Source organism: Schistocerca americana, chromosome X (genome assembly GCF_021461395.2).
Source record: "Schistocerca americana isolate TAMUIC-IGC-003095 chromosome X, iqSchAmer2.1, whole genome shotgun sequence".
NCBI classification, from domain to species: Eukaryota; Metazoa; Arthropoda; class Insecta; order Orthoptera; family Acrididae; genus Schistocerca; species Schistocerca americana.
In genome coordinates this window covers 191,183,255-191,202,676 of record NC_060130.1, presented here as the reverse complement: position 1 = coordinate 191,202,676, position 19,422 = coordinate 191,183,255, and positions in this window count along the sequence as shown.

Genomic DNA, 19,422 nt, shown 5'->3' with positions numbered 1-19,422 from the left:
GACCAATAATCTTGATCAACGTGTTACTTCAGTAGTGTAGGACATTATATTATGATGCTCCCTGCACCAAGCCTACAATGCCCTCATGATGGTGCTTATTTCACATTGCACAAAATCAATGGGTCAAAGGCTCACACAAGTCCTGTACCATGAGAGGCATTATGACATGATTCTGTCTGAATTCTGGAGACATCTGCATGGAATGATTATCAGTTTGGATGCTTTACTGTTACACATTTGTCAACAACAATTGCTACCAAAATGAGGTTAATTTTAATTGCTCAGGTAGGGTAACCATTATATTAGTTACCAATAAAGCACACACCTTGCCCAAAACATATGCCACAGTGGCCACCATGATAATTTCCATTCACTCTGAAGGAAGAGTGACCAGCCCAACATGCTGCTGCCTCGCTACCATGCCACATCTGCCTGAAAGTCACAGAGTGTTCTCGAGGACCTGTGAACTCCCCATGCCACTGTCAAGCGGCTAACTAAGCAGTCGTAAATGTTGCAACTATTGATCGTGACAGCTGAGCACAAACGAGCCCCTTGCACATGCCCACAGTGGTTTCATAGCCATGAGACCACTCAGACAAATGTTTACTGTTCCACAGACATTTTGGTCAACTGGCAATGAAGTGCAAGAAATTATGTTTGCACCTCAACGCCGAGAGATGATTTAGCTCAGGTGCAACAGTTTGACACCCATTTACAGCACCTACTGTTTTAGAACAGTTAGCACCCTATGTCAAAAAGACAGTATAGGACTGCTCAGCCTAACGTTTCTATCGGCATGCCTCCAAAGCTGCTGACTACCGAGTGACTACAAGGCACTACATCACAAAGGCTGTTCATTACCAACCACTATTCAGGGCTAGTGTTATTAATCAAATGGGATCAGAGATCAGCACACTGCCACACTAAGGCCAATTTAATGGCAGTTAACAAGTCCGTCATATGTGCATATGGTCACAATACGTTTGAGGCTGACAATTGCCTCTTTGAGAACTGCAAGTGGACTTACAAATTAACCAACATTGCTCAACCTATTTCAGGTGCTGATTTCCTCACACAGGCTGTACTGACCACCAATTTACTAAATGAATGACTGATACACTCTGTCAACAGTCATACTATTCTTGCAGGAAAGGCTCATTCATCAAAGTACACAATGTCCAATGTGTATAATTTAAGTGCTAACACCTCAAATGACCATCAACATTACTGGGAGTTGTACTGCTGCAACTTGAAATTACATCTTCATACCATGAAACAAGATTATGTAACAATCGGGTGTGAAATAATCAAGTTGCATGAGGACAATGTGGTGTTGAATGATACCCTATTGGAAACAGAAGGCAAACTCCAAGTGGCCCCCAAAACATAAGAACAACATAGGACACCTAAGCATTGCATCTGTGCTTTGCACACAACTGCGTCCACGGAGTAACTGTGGCCCGTAAAATCACAGGGCATGGGCACACATACTACGGTTCACCATATCTCTACCAGACCTGGTCTACAATATCGTCACAAGTCCATTGGATTGCTAGAAAATGACTACCACCGATTTCCAGTGGCTACACAATGTTACCAGGGGAAGGAACACCTCACTCCCCTCCCCCTCTGTCTGCTACCAATGGCACTCCTACCAACCATCATTCTACGGTTCTGGCTGTGTCACTGACTGCAGTTACATGTCCATCATGTCCAGCCACCCACACACAAGCTGGCTGTGAGTTCAAATTTGAGCTCCCTCTCATCTTTTAGGGGGGGGGGGGGGGGGGGGAAGGAGGGAGCAAATGCTGTGTGGGAGTGACATAATCAACTAATAAATGTGTGACAAGTGCAGTGTGTCTTTAATTACTCATATTCTTTGTTGCTTCCTGTCCTTGTTTGTTCACTAATACACTGTTTTTCCCTGTATGTATTTGATATGTAGTAGGTGGTGGCCCTACATGGTCCCACATTGTACAGTAATTCATACTGTAGACCTATACTGAAATGTACATAATAAAATTAATAAATGCATACATTTGGTAGACTTTGCAACTGAACATCTTATAGAAGCCTCTTTATGGACCTAGGGATTGTTACATGTACACACTCCGTGGTGGTATTTTTGGTTAACAGCAAGAGTGAATTTAGGATGAACTCAGCAATTCACAATCACATAACTAGATGAAGTAATAATTCCCATGTCAGCTATGTATCCCTTTCTAGGGTTCATAATGGAGTTTTATTTTTGCGTACAAGAGTCTATAAAAGTGAGCTGCAAGCAGAAAACTGAACATTTGCAAATATTTAAAAACAAAACAAAATAATACCTCATTAGCCACTCTTTCAACAATTTATCAGAATATTTGAAGTGAAGAACGTAAATTCTGTTAAAAATTGAGCTCACTGTTTCATATAGATACATGACAGTGGCAAAACATTGAGTTCTTTCAAAGGTGTCAAGTGATGGAATAGAAAGGCACTTATTTCATTATTTCATCTTTTGTATAATAAATATATTTTTGAGAGATTTGTCCCAAAATGTAATGCAGTGTGGCATTATGAAATGTACAACTGCAAAGCAGGCACATTTGACTGTTTCTGTGTTGATGACTTTACTCAGTCTGTTTAATGACTTCTCTTTAAGTATTCCTACTGTCGAGTACTGTCTGTCAACATACTCTGAGGAATTTTGTAGTTGCATTTTTATGTTTGTATCAGCAGTCAGAGCTTTGAGTTGATGAGAACAGTATATTAGGATCACCAGAAGACATTACCAATAGACCATTCTGAATGCTTAGGGACAGATCATTGCAAAGTATGATAAACAGAATTGCTCAAAGTGTGAAAATTGAGGAATTCCTTGTCTTACTACTTACTGCTTTAACCAACACTTTCACTACTTGTTTGGTGATTACAACTTTTTGGACTCTGTTCAAAAGATATGATCTGAACTGATAACTGCATTTTCCCCTAATTCGATACTACCATAATTTCTCAAACGTAATGTATGGTTGCCAAAGTTTGTGGGCTCAAGGAATAGCCTGTTGTGTGTGTTTTTTTTTAAATGCACTATAGAATTAATCAGAATGAATATAAGCTCCATTTATCATTACCCTTTCTAAAAAGACAAACTTTTGGAGAACCAATAAGCAATAACTTCTAAGGAAGCTCTCCAGGCCAATAGTTGTTGCACTTGCAGCTAACCTACCGGCACTAGTTTATGTGGCCAGCTGGTACTGAAACATGGAATTTCATCTAAATTACTCTAGCATAGGAATGATTTGTTAACAATTAATGAAAATTTTGAGAATTGTTAACAATAGTCCTTTATTATGCATTAAACACAGATGATAACTTGAAATGAACTTCCAGTGTGCTATATTTTAAAACAACTATTGAAACAGAAGACATACACCACAGTCTCTCCCTGTGAGTTTCCAATAGTTCTATTACGAAAGTCAGTGTGAAATTTTTATTATCGTCCACCTTTCCCTTTTCAGTGGCTTAGTAAACAATAAATGCATTATTCACTGAAGTATTTAGTAATCTTCTAATATGGATAAGTTATTTGGAGGAAGTAACTTCTTTTGTGATCACAATATTGCCTTTACAAGGGTAGGTCAATGACAGTAGCAGTACTTGACTTAGTTACAAATATAAGTCAGGGTTTTGAAGACAAAAGAGTCTAGAGCACTGGTACCTTGTGAGCTTAGTAAGGTGTTCAATTGTACCTCGTGTAAGGCCCTCCTCAGCAATGTAAAATCATGTGGTGCTGGGGAAGCTGTTGAGCAAATTCCTACCTAAATAACAGACAGCAGATTGTATCAGTGCAAGGAGTAGACTCAATTGAAAAGAAGTTGAAATGGAGTGCACCATAGGAACCTGTAATAGGGTCTCTGTTGTTCCTGATTTTTGTTAGTGACACAAGCATCAATGGGCACACCTTGCAGTTTGCAGATAATAACATTTGTTCTCAAAAAGGGAGAGTGTCGCTCAGGCTTTTCAACCAGCAGAAATCCTATTAAGCAAAGCCAAGGCCTAGTTTATTATGAACAAGATGAAAATTAGTGAATACAAAACACAGAATGACATGGTGCATTATTGAATGAAACTGGAGCCCTGTGTGACACAGCAGCCATGGGCTTTTTCATTGATTCTATGTTAACATGGCAACAGCCCACAAAATGGTATATTCCAAACTTTCCTGGGTCCTGTATCTCCTGGGGAAATTACAAGGTGTAATATCGGACAAGTAACTACCAACAGTGTACCATGTAATTTTCCAAAGCTGCATGAGACATGGGCTGCTGCTGTGGAGGCACTCTGCAGGCTGCAAGAATATACTTTGTTTTAGCCAATCTTTATTCAACTGCCTTGCTCATATGGAGGTAAATCATGCACGCTACAGAAAGAGAAATAAATGTCATCACCACAGCACTGGCAATAGACAGTATAGAAAGCCCTGGATGTTGATTAACAAAAACACAAATGGCGTCCACAGGGCGGCTCTCGAACTGTTGAATGCACTACCTAAGGCTATCCTGTCATTACTAATGGAGCAATTTAGGACTAAAATTTTGTCTGAACTGTGCACTATGTTCTAGAACTGATTTCATAGTTGTATTGTCATTGTACATTAGATTATAATCGAATTGTTCTCTTCATTATATATTTTATAGCATCATAGTTTAAACTGCAGTCTTTCATTCATTTTATTGTTGTAATACTACTGTAACCTTGACGCAGTCTGTCCAGCTATGGCTGGTTAACAACACAGAGCTGGTAATAAATGGACAAGATGTCAGACTGGTTTTTGAAGATAATAAGCAATATTATCCTAACCACAGGATTATTCATTAGGGTTTTTGTGTTATAATACTGCAAATTTCAGTAGGTGTGAGCGGGCAAGGAAAAAGTTATCTTGGGAGCAGCACAAAGCTTGTACAGTAATTAGGTACAGAAGGATTGATAAAAGAAGAAAGTTTGTCATCAATGTTTATAAAGTGATTGTTGAATATTTCACATACATTTTTTGATCAGAGGAAACACCATCTTCATTCTTAATGCATGTTATTGATTGACGTCTTTCCTTTTCACCACCCATCTCACTGATGACTTTCCATATAGCTTTCGATTTATTACTTGAATTGAGTATAAACTGCCAGTTGTACATTCTCTTGGCTTCACAACAAACTTGTTCACTTTGAAATAGTTATTGAATAACTTGTTGTATGTAGTTTTACTGTAAGCATAGAGTAGTCTTTTGTTTGTACAAGAGGTTTGTGTTCCTGACACCAGCAAGTTATTACTAGACATTTTCCATATAGTTTGCTTAGCTCTAAGTTTCGTTGGAAATGCTACACCTTCATGATTGTACAGAATACTCAAATTCTTGTACCTTACAGTCAAAATCACTATCACAATGTACACCCTTCCAGTCAGCTTCATGGAGCACATGTGTGAAGGTGAATAGGCTATATTATTTTCTTCAAACTTTCCTAACGGTCTGTCAACATCTTGAGAGGTCAGGTACAGCCCAAGCCTTTGCAGCACCTGTGCTGAATGTCTATCTTCCAGCTGTTCTTTTTGCCCTCCCTTGGGAAATATGTCTGGGTAGTTTTGGGAATTCGTTCTGAAGCTTTCGTATCCTGACATCAGAACAGTCCCTCAACTGTTTTTCTTTCTTTCTTCATTCACCATGTCCTGCCCTTCCTCTGCTTCAACATTTGAGATTCCTCTTTGTTTCTTCTTCCTTCCTGTTTGCTCCTGAAGGCTGGCCTATATGTTTGACGTGTAACAGCTGACTGGTAATGTGTTATTCCTAGCCCCGGGTCAACAGGTAGTGTTCGCACGTAGCCCCTGCTACAGGCCAGGCGCAGGGAGGGATGACTGCCTGAGCTTTTACCTTCCCCAATTGCCAATATGTCACTCTATCAGGAGTTTGGGAGGTGTGACGTGAGGTGTGAACAATCACATAAGGCAGGTGAGGCCCCCTTGGTAGGACCCCAGTTGGAAGGAAAGCACCATCGAAGGCACTGTCAATCATGGGAGATTTTCTCACAATGAGCCAATCATCATTTCTGTCTACATCTACTAAATGTAAACAGAATGAGGCTAAAGATTCAAAGAATCTCCCAGTGGCACCTCAGTCCCTCAGGGTATCAAATACTGAAGAAGGTCAGTCCTTTGCTACTGTTAATGTGTTTATTATTCAAAAAGGTTTTGCTGCAATTGCAGGTCCTGTGAAATATTGCTACCATTTATGTAATGAAACTTTGTATTTGGAGTATAATTGTGATTTTCAGGGCCAATCATGTTGAGAGCCACTGAATACTGAATTTTTTGCATGGTGTTATTTACACTAGACTGCTTGGAGGTCTGACCGAGGGAGAAATCCAAACTTACCTCTCTGATCAGGACATCACTGCAGTCCATCAGTGCTTCCACCGAAGATCACAGTAGATTATGAAGCGATCATGATCCAGCTGTACATTCCAAACTGGATGTGTTGCCACCAGTGGCAACATTACAACCAAATTCACGTGTCCTGCTGAAACAAAACCAAATGAGTTATTTGTAGTAGGGTTGCTCGCAAGGACAATTGCCACCTCCTCCTCCATGCTCTATCAATTGCAACAGCGACCATGCAGCCTCCAGCGGAAGCTCCACAGCATTAGATCCAAATAGGAGGAATTATGGCTGCTCTTCGAATCATAGCATCCACTCTTTCTCTGCCTCCAAGAAACAAAACTGCATCCTTGAGATCGCTATGACCTCTCATATTTCCTTCTGGTCTGCTTTGACCTTCCTGCAGAAGACAGCATTCTATCTCATGGGGGAGTCATATTGCTGATCTGGGATGACATTCATAGCCAGACCATCTTACTGAACACTTGGCTGCCAGCTGTTGCAGTTGACATTATCCTTCCTTGCTTAACCTTTGCTCTTTGCAGTGTATACGTCCCTCCATTCACGGCAGTCCTTCCAAAGCCCGGGCCAGATGAAACGCGTGGCCACAAACATCACAGTGGTGTTGGTGCTGGGGTGTGAACGTCTGTGGGCACAGTCGAAGGCACTGCTCCGGAAGGAACGGTCGGTGCATGCCAGTTGAGATGTCACACCAAATCTTCCGTGCAGAGCCGGGGACAGGCACCAGCTCCAGTTGCAGGCCGCTGGAAGTGTCGTGCCGGAAGCGGTGCAGATCTTCATCACTCTCCTGTACTTGGGCGATGTCCTCAGAGTTCAAAGAGGGTGAGATAGCGGCACACGCTTGAGAGAAATAATCGGCGACAATATTTTATATCCCCTAAATGTGTCGAATGCATGTTGTAAATTGCGACACGAACTCTAATTGCTTGAGTTGGCGCGGTGAACACTTAGTGTGGTTGTTATGGAACGCGTGCATAATCAGTTTATTGCCGGTGAAAATGACAAATTGTCGTGCTCCTAAGGACAGTTGGAAGTATTTCACCTCTCGGTCGTCTTGGAATACACCAAGATGTCGTCGAGGTACGCGAAACAAAATGGCAAGCCTCACAAGACGCCATCCAGGAACCGCTGCCAAGTCTGGGCAGTATTCCGAAGACCAAAAGTCACAAATAGGCTTTCGGAAAGCCCAAAGGGCGTTACAATAGCTGTTTTTTCAATGTCTTCGGGCGCCATCGGAATTTGGGTGTATGCCTTTGCGCACTCTATCTTGCTAAACACCACGCAGCCCGCCAAAGCATAACTGAAGTCTTGAAGGTGTGGGACTGGGTATCAGTCCGACACCGTTCGCAAATTAAGGGCGCGGTAGTCCCCACATGCACGCCTTGAATTGTCTTTTTTGGGTACCAAATGTAACACCAATGGCCATGGCCATGGCCATGGCCATGGTCGAATGAGGCCTTGCTGCAGCATGGCTCGAACTCTGCCTTTGCTGCTGCAAGTCTATCAGGCGCGAGTCGTCGTGGGCGCCACAATGTGGGTGGTCCGGGCGTGGTTATTATGTGGTGCACCATCGAATGTTTAATGTCTCTCGGTGCGTTGGCTGGGCGCGTGAGGTCGGGGAATGTTTCAAGGATGTCACCGTAAGGACTGGGGAACTTCACAGGTTTAACACTGTAGAATGCGGCCTGCCGGAGCTGTCCCACTGTCTTTAAGTTTGTTGTCACGTTGATGAGCTGGCCATTTGTGATATCGGGTAGCAGCCTGTAGTGGCCGAGAAAGTCCTCACCCAGAATCGGCTCATTGACACCGGCCACAGTAAAAGTCCATGATAATGTGTGGCATAGACCTAGATCTAAATTGCGGCTGTGTGTGCTGTAACTTTTAATTGCTGAATTGTTTGCCGCTGTGAGGGAGAGTGCCTCAACCCGCCAGCAGTCTCGTATCATAGAACAGGGGAATATCGAAAGGTCCGAACCGGTGTCGACCAGGTACCTCACGCCTGCACCCCGTTCCACGACAAATAGACGCTTCGATATCACACTGCAGCCGGGTGTGCCTAGGTCCGATCGTAGCTGGCATTTGGGTTCGAGCAAGGAGCCTGGCACGTGGTTGCTTCATTGCCGAAACGGGCATGGTACCAGCAGAAGCCGATTTGTGCGTGATCTGACATCTACAAGGTAGAGTTGGAGCGGCTGTTGCTGCATTGCCAGCTACGCCGCCTGTAGCCCGGTCTGCTGCTGCTGCGATGCGTGCTGCCCTCTTGCCGCGAGCGCGCCAACCAGTCGACTTGCGTGGAGAGAGCTGCCACTTGTGCGGCCAAGTTTTGCACTAGCTTGTGCAGGTCAGCATCCAATATGGGTGTGGGAGGCGCATGCCACCACTGAGGTGGCGGGGGCGGTGTCGTAAGCTTCCACACTGTTGTCAGCGCATCGTGCACTTGGTCGTCCAAGTTAGCGACAGTGTCCAGCTGCATCTCCATCTGTGCTGTTATCACTGCCTGCACCTCAGCTGGGCGGCTGCGCACCCAGATAGTGCATAACAGCGAATCTGGCACCATGTCGGACTGTGTGAGACTCCGTAAGTGACGCAGGAACTGCGAGGGCCTCTAGTCGCCGCATTCCTCTTGCCACAGCAGTTGGTGCACTCGTTGTTCTTCAGATTATGAGATCCACCGGATCAGCTCTTCCTTGAGCCGTCTGTAGGATGACTGCGTCAGCGGGGCATCTTGCACTTCGGCCGCGTAATTCTGGTCGAGCTGGCTCACTACGTGTCCAAATTTTGCCAGGTTGCAGGTTATGTGGTTGCTCATAAAGACTGCCTCCACTTGGCTGAACCACATTACAGGATCGCGCGGCCAAAAGGGAGGCAGCCTGATCAACATTCGACCAGTGCTTTTTGGCGTTCCAGTGATCATAGGAGGCATCACTGTGGTAGGGATTTGCGCGCCAAAATTGTCCTGGGCTGTCTGTGGCTGTGCAGCATCCGCACGTGTAGTCCATGCTTGTAGCTCACTCTCCAGCCCCTTGTTGCATGCGAATGGGTCTTCAACAGCCTTTTGCAACTCTTCCAATGTCGCTATCTTAGCTCAGAGTCGAATCCTCACTAAAGAGTAAAGCACACAAAATAACACGACAAAGGAAATCACACAAAAAAGAATAACACTAGACAGCTCACGAACGAAACATATGCGCACAAAAACAATACAAAAAAAGAGTTCATACACAAAAAAAGTTTATCACTAAGGAGCACTGTTCAGCCTACTCGCGGTTCCACATTACTCATACCGACAAACGTTCGTCACCATGTGTTTTTAGCCTTGGATCACGTCGGGGTCACCAGTGAAGTGGGGACATGTGGTATCACTGTCATGATGTGCAGTGAACCAGCTTTATTGCCGTGCCAACGCACTGTGTTCAAGGGAGAGGCTTGGTGACAGAAACAACTAGGGCAGTTTTTGGTCGTGACACATTTATTCTTCACTAGTTTTACCATAAGTAACAAATACCATTCATCAGTAATGTCCATCCATACAGGTGTGTTGAGCTATCTGTACAGCTTGATCACCAATCCTGGAGGGTGTACACTCCAGTGATGAGCCTTGGTGTGTGGACTGACTGAGGCAAAAGCCGTGTCACCAAAAGTTTAGCTCCTGGCACGACCGGAGGCGCCGTGATGTCTGTGAAGGGGCGAAAGGCACTGCCAATGGAACAGTGTACACCACTAAACAGGCGACTCCATTTAGGACTGCGCACATGCATTTGCGGTGGAGTCGCTTTCACTCGATGCATGTGGTCCGCGGCATGAGAAGTCAGAGACATGTGTTGCGTCGCATTGATCAGCTCGCACTGTCTGTCTGCTTTGTCCTGTATGATCTGGAGCGGGATGCACCAATGCCAAAACTTGGTATAATGGTATAGCTGCACTCGTGAATGCCGAGCGTCACTTACTTGTGTCGTCTGTGCATTAGTTCAGCCCTTTGCGGTTTTGAATGGTGTGGCCGCCACAAGCCTATCCTCAATTCATGCCAGTGGCTCGGGGAAGTGGAGTAGCCTGCTGGCCTCGCCTGTGGGATGCAACCAGAGATGGCAAATTGCAGCATTGTTTCCTCAACCATTATCTTTGGCTCTGTGATGATCTTGGATGCAGATTTCTAGGGCTACATTATTGAGTGGAAAGTCGTAGGACCCCTGTTGACAGGTCACGGGTGTAATACACAAAGGAAGGAGCTACTCATGTAGCAGGGGTATTCGTGGAGTGCTCAAGGGTTTTTTTAAAGGCTATGTGATACTTTGTATTCATCTCATAACATACATTTACAGATTATTTGATCATGCTGTACAGAATACACGTCAAATTTAGCCTTATGATATACATAATTACATAACAGTATTTTTACCATTACTGGTTGATACTGGACACAGCACTATTATTAAATTGTTTTTCTTATGATTTGACGGTACATTACTTTTATATATGTGTACAATATTATACACAATTCTATAATATTAAACAGTCACACTGTAAAAATGATGGCCATAGTAATTATATAAAATTGTTTTTCTTCTGATGTAACAGTACATTATCTTTATATATGTATCCAATATTATACCCAATGCTATAATATTAAACAGTCACACTATTCAAATGACAATTTCATTGTTGATAAATTCCTCAATTGAATAGTAGCATTTTTCCAAGAGGATATTATATAGTTTTCTCTTCAATGAACCTATCTCCATGCTCAGTACATCTCTACCCTTGAGTTTATTGTAAATTTTCATTCCCATGGACTGAGGTGTCCGTTGGTAGAGTTTTAAGTGATGTGGAAGCATGAAATTTTCTTTGTGTCTAGTGTTGTACGTATGTTTAAAATGGTTTTCTTCTGTCAGCTCAGGTTTACTATTTAAAAAGATGATAATTTAAAATCTGTACAATGCAGGGATAGGTAATATTTTTAGGTTCTTGAATAATTGGTGGCAGGATGTTCTTGGAGGGGCAGCACAGATTTTTCTAATAATTATTTTTTGAAGTAGCAGGATTCATGACATGTAGCTTGAATCCCCCTCCCCCCAAATTAAACCACATCTAATTACAGGTTCAAAGTAACTGTGGTTCACTGCTTTTCTGCAGCTTATGTCTGGTATACCACTGCAAAGGCAAGGCTGTTTAATTTTGGAGTTAAATAATCTATATGTGCTTGCCAGCTTAGATTTTTGTCCAAGTTTATTTCCAAGAATTTAATGGACAGAGCTTCGACCATGACTTGATTTTTGTGTACAATACTGAAGTCACTGATTTTTTATTGTTTGGTTCTAAGTTGTGTAAAGAAGGTCTTTGAAAAGTTAAGTTTACGTCCATTTTCTTGAAACCATGTATCTAGGTTGTTTAGTGTGTTTATAACACCATCTGGAATTTCTCCCACATTTTGTTTTTCAAGGAGTACTGAAGTATCATCAGCAAACATGACTGGCTCAGCAGTGATATTAAGAGGTAAATCATTTATGTAAAAGAGAAACAATATTGGCCCTAAGATTGAGCCTTGATGGACTCATTGTGATAATGTACCCCCATGGCGTTAGTTGTTATGATTAGCATTTGCTACCTGTTTGTCAGAAAACGCCTGAGCCACTGCAGAGCATTTTGCCTGATGCCATATCTGTCTAGTTTATGAAGCAGCATGGAGTGCTTCACAGAATCGAATGCCTTTGTAAGGTCACAGTAGACATGTGACATGTGACCATAATAAACTTTATGTCCTCCTTAGCTGAAGAGCATTTCGTTACCAGCTTGTGGACTGCAATATACAACTACAGAATGGATCGTGTGTTTGACGCTGTGTATGACTGTTTAAGTGGTTTAAACTCTAACAAACATAATTTACAATATGCTCCTCTGTCCTCTCTACCATCTACATCTACATCTACATCCATACTCTGCAAGCCACCTGACGCTGTGTGGCAGAGGGTACATTGAGTACCTCTATTGGTTTCCCTTCTATTCCAGTCTTGTACTGTTCGTGGAAAGAAAGCTTGTTGGTGTGCCTCTGTGTGGGCTCTAATCTCTCTGATTTTATCCTCATGGTCTCTTCGTGATATATACGTGGGAGGGAGCAATATACTGCTTGACTTCTCGGTGAAGGTATGTTCTCGAAACTTCAGCAAAAGCCCGTACTGAGCTACTGAGCGTCTCTCTTGCAGAGAGTTTATCTATCATCTCCGTAACACTTTCGCAATTACTAAATGATCCTGCAACGAAGTGCGATGCTCTCTGTTGGATCTTCTCTATCTCTTCTATCAACCCTATCTGGTATGGATCCCACACCAGTGAACAGTATATAAGCAGTGGGTGAACAAGTGTACTCCAACCTACTACCTTTGTTTTCGGGCTGCATTTCCTTAGGATTCTTCCAATGAATCTCAGTCTGGCATCTGATTTACCAACAATTAAATTTATTTGGTCATTCCATTTTAAATCACTCCTAATGCACACAATTGCTCTGATAGTCCATATTCTCTTACTTTGTTCATCAAACGCCCATAGGGAACTGTATCAAACGCCTTGCGGAAGTCAAGAAACACGGCATCTGCCTGGGAACCCGTGTCTATGGCCCTCTGAGTCTCGTGGACAAATAGCGCGAGCTGGGTTTCACATGATCGTGTTTTTCGAAACCCATGCTGATTCCTACAGAGTAGATTTCTAGTCTCAAGAAAAGCCATTATACTCAAACATAATACGTGTTCCAGAATTCTACAACTGATCGACGTTAGAGATATATGTCTATAGTTCTGCACATCTCTTCGACGTTCCTTCTTGAAAATGGGGATGACTTCTGCCCCTTTCCAATCTTTTGGAATGCTATGCTCTTCTAGAGACCTACGGTACACTGCTGCAAGAAGGGGGGCAAGTTCCTTCGTGTACTCTGTGTAAAATCGAACTGGTATTCTATCAGGTCCAGCGGCCTTTCCTCTTTTGAGCAATTTTAATTGCTTTTCTATCCCTCTGTCATCTATTTCGATATCTACCATTTTGTCATCTGTGCGACAATCTAGAGAAGGAACTACAGTGCAGTCTTCCTCTGTGAAACAGCTTTGGAAAATGACATTTAGTATTTCGGCCTTTAGTCTGTCATCCTCTGTTCAGTACCATTTTGGTCACAGAGTGTCTGGACATTTCGTTTTTATCCACCTACCGCTTTGACATAAGACCAAAATTTCTTAGGATTTTCTGCCAAGTCAGTACATAGAACTTTACTTTCGAATTCGTTGAATGCCACACACATAGCCCTCCTCACACACATTTCGATTTGTGTAATTTTTGTTTGTCTGCAAGGCTTTGGCTATGTTTATGTTTGCTGTGAAGTTCCCTTTGCTTCCGTAGCAGCTTTCTAGCTCGGTTGTTGTACCACGGTGGCTCTTTTCCATCTCTTATGATCTTGCTTGGCACATACTCATCTAAAGCATATTGTACGATGGTTTTGAACGTTGTCCACTAATCATCAGCACTATCTGTGCTTGAGATAAAACTTTTGTGTTGAGCCGTCCAGTACTCTGTAATCTGCTTTTTGTCACTTTTGCTAAACAAAAAAATCTACCTACCTTTTTTAATATTTCTAATTACGGCTGAAATCACCTATGCTGTAACAGCTTTATGATCGCATGATCGCTGATTCCCTGTTCTGCGTTAACTGTTTCAAATAGTTCGGGTCTGTTTGTCACCAGAAGGTCTAATATGTTATCGCCACAAGTCGGTTCTCTGTTTAACTGCTCAAGGTAGTTTTCAGATAATGCACTTAAAAAAATTTCACTGGATGCTTTGCCCCTGCCACCCATTATAAACGTTTGAGTCTCCCAGTCTATATCTGGTAAATTAAAATCTCCACCCAAAACAATAGCATGGTCAGGAAATCTACTAGAGATATTTTCCAGATTTTCCTTCAGGTGTTCTGCCACAACAGCTGCTGAGCCAGTGGACCTATAGAGACATCCAATTACCATGTTTGAGCCTGCTTTAACCGTGACCATCACCCAAATTATTTCACATTCCAGATCTCCGTCAATTTACTTCAATACTATTGCACTTTTTATCGCTATAAACACGCCTCCCCCTTTACTGTCCAGCCTGTCTCTGCAGTATACATTCCAATCTGAGTCTAGAATTTCATTACTGTTTACATCTGGTTTCAGCCAACTTTCCGTTCCTCGTACCATGTGGGCATTGTGACTGTTTATTAATGAGAGCAGTTGTGGGACCTTTCTATAGATGCTCCTGCAGTTTACTATTACCACACTAATATTGTCATTCGCTGTTGCGTTTTGCCTACTGCTACCTTGTCGCGTCCTAGGAGGCGTCTTGTTGGGCCAAGGGAGGGAATTCTCTAACCCAAAAAAACCCACATGCACACTCCACACGTACTCCGCTAACTTGTAGCCGCTTCCTGGGTGTAGTGCATGCATGACCTATTCATGGGGACACTACAATTCTCCACCCGATAGCAGAGCTCGAGAAATTTGCACCCCAGATCTCTGCAGAATCGTCTGAGCCTCTGGTTTAAGCCTCCCACTCAGCTCCAAACCAGAGGCCCGTGATCGGTTCTGGGAATGACATTCAAAATAGTTAGCTCCGTTTCCACCCTGCGATCTAGGCAGCCACCTTCACCAACTCCGCCAACCGTCTGTATGAACTGAGGATGACCTCTGAACCCAGACGGCAGGAGTCATTGGTGCCAACATGAGCAACAATTTGCAGTCGGGTGCACCCAGTGCTCCCTATCGCCGCCGGCAGAGCCTCCTCCACATCTCGGATGAGACCCCATGGCAAGCAGAGTGAACACTGGCCTTCTTCCCTGACCTTTCCGCTATTTTCCTAAGGGGATCCATCATCTGCCTAACATTGGAGCTCCCAATCACTAATAAACCCTTCCCCCCATGTGCCTGCTCGGACCTTGCTGAAGGAGCGGCCACATGTCCACTCACAGGTTGAGCAGGCGATGCCACACGGACAGCCTCCACATTGACCCTCCGCCTCATGTGACGTGAACATCGTTGAACCCGCCACTCCCCTTGGGAAGAGGGTGGCCCAACTGTGCCCGGTACCCACGAAGATGTCTCGACAGCAGGGACTGTGGGTGAAGCATGTAACACCTGGGGTGTACCATGCGATGCATCAGACTCCCCACTGCCCCTACACTCCGAGGCAGCAGCCTGAAGACGGCTGACTGTGGCCATCAGGATGTTCAGCTGTTTGCAAACAGTGGCCAGCTCCTCCTGCATCCGTACACAGCAGTCACACATCCTGTCCATCCCAAGGAATCAACAATTTACTGTAGAGCGTTAAGTAATCAGTTTTGAACTAGACTGCTAATTCAGTAAAGGCGGCTAATAGCTGACTAAACTGTGGTTACTAGACACTTCTTGTTGGAAACAATGAGACTAAGCACTAACTGTCTCTGGACTGTATTCGAAACAAACACAAAATCTATGGAACACTATTACTAGTGCTTGAAAATTAAAGTTTCCTAAAAGCGAAAACACACGGAAAAAGAAGTGACAAGTAAGAAAAACACAGTTAATACTTAAATTTACGTTGCTTGCTGCACAGGAGATGTGTAGCAGACGGCAGTTACCACTGACAATCATGTGGTGTCAGCTAACAGATACCTTTCAGAACATTTCCACAATGCTTTTTAACGACATTCTGCAGTATGTCTACTGATATAATAGAGATATATGCAAGTTCACTGCACTACTAGAAAAGAAAACCCTCTACATCTAAATTGACATCGATCTGTGCTAAGAGATGATAAAAAGTAGGTGGATTAATCAGCTGAGAGGGGCTGTAATGAGTTATGATTTAATGGTAGACTGATGATGCATTCTAGAGACAGCGAGAAGTTGTGGCAGTTCATGTATTGCACTCTCAACCATTTTTTTTCTGATGTTTTCCCATAGTGTATCAGTTGTGTGGTATAACTTTCATTCAACTCATATATAATTGTATGTTCTACGTGTGATTTAGAGAGCTATGTACCTGCGATCATTAACAGGAAACCCCTCCATACCACAGCCAGCGGAGCACTTCCAACGCATGTGCGATGAACCATGTCTACCAAACCGATGGAAAACCTATTTCAGCATCCTCCTCTAAACAAATGAAGATGTATGCAAAGTACTCCATTCCCCTGCCACATCTTGAACATAAATTGAGGCAGGGGTTTGTGAGGTACTGTAATCCCTGCGTATACATTTGCTTCACAGTTATTGTGTTTGGAAGAGATTGTGTTCTGTTCTCATAGATAGTGCAGCATTGGTGTAGTCTGACATGTCAAACACCACTGCTATGCGTTTGTCTTTTTCCTCATAAGATGTGGTAGTTTCATGAATTTTCCATTGCTGACAGTCATTTTATATGACTGATGCGAGCGTAGAATAATTATTGAACCATATTTGGACATGAACAATGTGTGCTGTACACCTCCAGAAAGCTATATAGTGCATGTTTCACAAAGAATCTATTTTTTCCTCTTGGTGTAGAAGGTAGTAGTTTTATCATCATAAAGCTTCTCACCATAGTAAGTAGGATAGAAATCTTAGAGGGTGAGTATATGTCAGGTGTTGGACATATATTTACTCCATTGGAGTATTAATAGCATCGCATTCCATGTGGCTAACATATTGGAAACCACACTGATTTTACATTATAGCATGTTTAAGTGTTGAATCATGTAGTCTTACGAGTGTATGTTCATGTTCTGTGACAATTTATCTTTTTCCAATACTACAGAATTGCTAGCACAAGTGATTTATGTACAATTTTTTAAACTCCTTCCTCCTGGAGTTCCATCATGCATAAACCATACTTTTCTTCTTCTTAATCATCTGTTATATCACCGCAACAGTCTCAAATGTATCAGGCTCGTATTCGCTACACACTAGTAACGGGTGCTAACCTCCTCAGCATGGATGCATCTAGAGAGATCGTGTGTAATTGGATGAGTGATGTAAGATTGGTATCAAACAGTCTTCACAGAACAGCAGCTACAGTAGTGGAATGTGCATACTGGTCTGTATCGTTAGTATCAGTCGGTTGTGCAAGTTTGGAAGTCGTGTTATGCTCTTTCTGAAAGCACAATATCGAAATATATTGATTACATGGAACTCAGTTCATCCCGTTCTTTAACAAGGTATCGAATGTAGTGGGTATAGTGCACTCATACTTCAGGTCAGTTCCAAATTAAGTCGGCGACAATGTGCGCAGGGAAGGTTGGTTAAAGGCCAAGGGACAGTTACAAGATGCATAGAGAGAGCATCTAGAGTTTTTTCTCATGATCATTAGTCGACAGGTTCAATCAAGTGGCAGCTCATTTCGATATAGAGGGCAGAGTGCTGCTATGAATATGATTCTTTTGTTGGGATGGTAGTTATCAAAGGTGATCTTTCATTCTCAGACTTTATTCTATGAATGCAAGGGACATAGGCAATTGCAATAAAATCTTACAGAATGTATGCAGTGTTTTGGCTAAGGAAAGTAGCTTTTGCACATTCTCTCTAATAATGACTATTTCCCACATTAAAGAACAGTATTTGTCTCATGTCACGTAGGAAGTGTAACAGGGTTTGCGATATGTCCACATGTATATAGCACTCGCAAAGTAATGGAGGGTATGGTTTAGCAGTGATACAGAAAATGAGACTCATGCTGCAGTGTCATTGGCTGATAGCATAACGAGATTGACACAATGAAACTCTTTGTTGTATTGACAGGTCGTCGAGAGTGGTGGTCTGGAAGTCGAGTAATTGGGAAAATTGCCTTATGGAAAACCTGGCAAAATTACGAAAATTAATGGAAAATACGTAAAACTGAGGTAAATGCGACAGAAATGTGGAGGAATAAGGGTACTTACATGATCGCCTGGGTGTACAAAAATCATTCCATTCCTCCACCAGTGTAATTGACAACTGATTCTGCATACTATCCATGCTCTATGGGTTTAAGTCCTACAGAATACCCCCATGTTCCACATGTGGTTATGCATTGTAAGCCATAAAAATGAAAGACTCTGTGTCCAAAGATTCAGAGATCATGATGACGACTACCTAGGCCACCAAAACAGTAACCCCACATGTGAGTGCAATAAGCACCACCAGTATGAGGATCAATGCTTTTGGACTCTTAAAAAATGGAACACTGAGACATCTGCTACCAAATCACTGTGGAACATGAGTTTAAATGCAGATGTCATCACCTTTAGATATCTGTTTGGAAATGCTCTACATTACTGCAAAATTTACCAGTTTCCATATGTTGCAGTCTCATCCACATTTTCGTCAATAAGAAACACCACCTCTGTCTTTCATTTCAACCATCCTGTGTGTTTTGGGAGCAGCTTAGTTTACGCCATGGGATGTCCAAGTTTCTGTGAGAGCTCAAGGATCGGAAAGTGTTAATGTCAGTTTAGCACCTGACACAGACCTCAAAGTCAAGGTAGAAAACCAAAATGTATGGTGGTGTACAAAGCTGTAGCCACACACTGTTTCGATGCATTAAAAAAAAATCAATGTATCTAACTGCTTATGAAACATCATCACAGGAACCCTCTATTGTGACTGATGGTCTGTAGGATATGGTCATTCCTCCAGCACAGACGAAAAAACTTTGCACTGCTCTGTGCAAGCAACTTTAACCACTGGCCACCTGCTTCAGTGTGCCAATACCTACATATTTAATAGGATCGCCAGATATGACAGCATGCAGAAAGTATTTGTTTTCGACATATTGGAAATAAGAGGCATGTTAAAACCTTACCACCGTTCTCTACCAGGTGGCGTTGGTGAAGTTTTAATAGTTCATTGGATATTATAAAAGCAAATTGTGTGTGTGTGTGTGTGTGTGTGTGTGTGTGTGTGTGTGTGTGTGAGAGAGAGAGAGAGAGAGAGAGAGAAAGAGAGAGAGAGAGAAGAATAAGAAAAAGAAGAAGAAGAGAGAGTGGTTGGT